Below are 3,724 nucleotides of genomic sequence, written 5' to 3' on the forward strand. Positions count from 1 at the left end.
TCTAACTAGAAATTTACTTAGGTCTCTTATCTTATCTGATTTCTAGTCTGTTAAATAATTACTAAATCTTTTATAAAGCTAAAGTTATATTTATTATATATCATTAAAATCCTTTTCTAGTGAACCTACTTTATAAAATCATCTATAATAATAAGAAATAATTATTCTTATAATTAATATTCTCTTATATAAATTTAACTTTTTGAATTATTCTAATTTTTGAGATTATTTATAAACTTTCTTTTTATAAGTAATATATTATATGAATAAAGAATAATGCTATATTCTGTATTATTCTTTTTAATATTTATAATTTATTTCTAGAAAGACTAGTAAAAACTTTTTAAAAGTTTTAAAACTTTCTCTATTTTTTCTTTTTTTCTATTAAGAATATTATAAAAAAATTCAATATAATATTAATTCTCTATCTTATAGTTACCTTTTTTATTTATTTTATAAAATAATTTTTTTATAAGATATTATATATTTTTTTATTATAAGATATTTTTTATTGAGTTTTTTTTATTTTAATATAATGTTTTTTATTAGATCTTGTTTCCTCCTAGCTTTATTATATAATTTCTTATTTTATTAGAATTATCTCTATATTGAATAATTTAGTAGTTCTATGTATTATCATTCTTTCTAATTTTTTATCAAAGCTTTTTTAATGTTATCTAGTAGACATTTACTTATCTTTAGTTCCAGTTAGATTACTTATTTTACAAGTTTTTTTTAATTTATATCTTTTAAATATTATTAACTTAGATAATCTATTATGATTATTATTATTAATAATGTCTATTATATTAGAATAGTACTACTGCTAATTTTTCTTTTATTAATCTAATTTTAGATAGATTTAACTTATTTTAACTTCTGTTTTTATAATGTTTAAGTAATCTCTATAAAATCTTCATATAATATCCTAATTAATTTTTAATATTATAATTCTTTTTATGATTAATTTTTCATGTTTAATTTCCAATTTTGATTTAGTATCCTAGATATTTTAAAATTTTTTATAATCTTTTTATAATATTTTATTTTTGTAGAATAACAATTTATGATATATTTTAAAGATAAATAATATATAAATAGTTTTTGTAGCTTAGAGCTTTTTTATAATTAGATTTTTTATTTTTTATAAGTATATTCAAAGTAGTCTAGAACTAGTTAGTATTATATATATAAATCATTAATAAAATGTAAGATACTTTTATCTATATTAGATCATTTTTTATACTTTGTTTTATAAAAATTTAAAAAATAATATTTATTATAGTATTATATCTTATTTTCTAGATAGAGTAATAGTTTCTATTTGATAATAAATAAATATAAACTTAATTGTTTTAATTATTATATACTTAATTATATATATACTAATTATAATTATTATAATTAAGTATCCAAGTACCGTTCCGTAAGAATATTCTTCTAATTAAAATTAAAAGATAATTATTATTTAAATAGATATATATATATATATATTATTATAATGGGTATTCTATGAATAAGTATTTAGGAAAATTAAATAAAGATATGATGATTTACATAAAAAAAGTATATTATTCTTTTTATAATTAAGATTTCTTTATATATATTATCTTTCTTAAAGATAGTTTTATACTTTCTATTTCTGTAATAGGAATCTCATATAAGATTAGAAATAATATGGCTTTATATTCTAGTTTCAAAGATCTTTTTTCAAATACAATTTTTTTAACTAGAATCTCTATATAAAACCTTCTATTTTTATACAATGAAAAGTATCTTCAGGTAATATTTATAGATTTTTAATATTTCTTTTTATGAAAAACTATTTTTTAAAACTATTTTTTTATAGTAATACTAGTTATAAAGTAATGAAATGTAGAATATATAATATATTTATAATTCTATAAATAATTCTAACTCATAATTGTATTTATAAATTATTTAAAATATTCAAAAAGACCCGTAATAATACTAATTTAATTTTTCATTTTAATTTTTTAGTTTATTAGAAGTATAATCAATTCCTGGTTTTTATTATTAGTTTCTCTTAATAATTATATAATTATTCCAAATTTATGATTATTTATTATTTTTTGTTAATCTTCTATAAATATTTATTTGAATTTGAAATTAGTTCTTTAATTATCTATAAATTAATTATAATTATTTACAGTTATTAAGTAGTAATTATTAAATAGTACTTATAAAATCGTAAATATTTAATAAATATTTATAAAGAATTATTATAAAGAATTATATAAGGAGCAGCATATTTATCTAATTCTTTTCTTTATAATTAATATAATAACTTATATTTAGCCTCAATTTATCTCTACAAATATAAATAGATTATAATTAGAAATTTTTACACGAAATTATTTTTTTATATATTCTTTATATGAATAAAAGGTTTTTTAAAAGATATTATTATAAAGTTTCTAAATAATAATATTTTATGAAAAAGTATAAAGTAAAACATTTTATCAAAATACATTCTAAATATTTCAATTTATATAATATTTATAAAAAGTTTAACAATAATACTTATTATTTTCTATAAATAATTTTATAATATACTTTATATCTACAATAATATATCTAACAGAGTGTAGAAAATTTAAATATTAAGATCTATATATAGTAGGATATTTAATTCTAGGTTTTATAAAAATTTTATATTAAAATTATTATATATTCTCATAAAAATCATTAAATAAAGTATATAATTATCTAGAATATATAATTCCTTTATGAGATATAGTAATCTTGATTTTACTATTCTACATAATTATTACTTATTTATAGTTTTTGTTCTATTAACATATTTGTAGAAGGCTTTTTTTAAAATTATATAAGAAATATTTCTTATAAAAAGATCTTTTTTAATAAATCTAGAAATACTTCTAATACTTTTTTAACTTTTTATAGTAGGACTTTTGTTTCTAATTATTATCTTATAATTATATTAGATTCTATTTATCTAGAGTTTCTTATAAAGTTTTTAATTATTAATCTTTCCATTATTATTAAATTAATCAATATTTTTCTAAATTCAAGACAATTATCTAATTATTATAAAACTAGTTTTGTAATTTTTTTTAACTCTTTTAATTCTTCTTAATTTATAATCTAGTTATTACTATAATCCATATATATAGATTCTTATAACTTTAGTTACTATATCATAAGGACTTTAAATACCATAAAATGTTATATCTAGTAAACCTATTTTTCAAAGATTTTTTATTTACTATAAAATATTATAAAATCTCATAATTTACATATATTTCAAATTAGATATTTTATATTTTCTAGTTTATATTCTTGTTTTTTTAAAAGATTCAATAATTATAGATAATTTTTAGTTATAAATATTATAATTGTAATTAGTTTGAATTAATTTTTATAAATAGAAAATTATTAATCTCTGTTTTTTTTATAATATCTTTATAACAGTATACTACTAATTATAAATCTATAAATATTATTTCTCATTTCTATAAACTTTTTTTCGAAAAATATATTTTTAAAGTTTTAAGAATTCTTATAAAATTTAAAGGTTTAAAAATTATATATATATTTTTATAAGAGGTTTTTATCAGCTCTATATTTACTATAATAATTTTTAAATATTAACTACTAAATTTTAAGATATTTTTTATATTTCATAATGTAAACTAATTATAGATAATAATAGTCTTTTCTGATTCTATAATAATATTTT

The sequence above is a fragment of the Aspergillus homomorphus genome (genome assembly GCF_003184865.1).
Source record: "Aspergillus homomorphus CBS 101889 unplaced genomic scaffold BO97scaffold_3, whole genome shotgun sequence".
In the NCBI taxonomy this organism is placed as follows: Eukaryota; Fungi; Ascomycota; class Eurotiomycetes; order Eurotiales; family Aspergillaceae; genus Aspergillus; species Aspergillus homomorphus.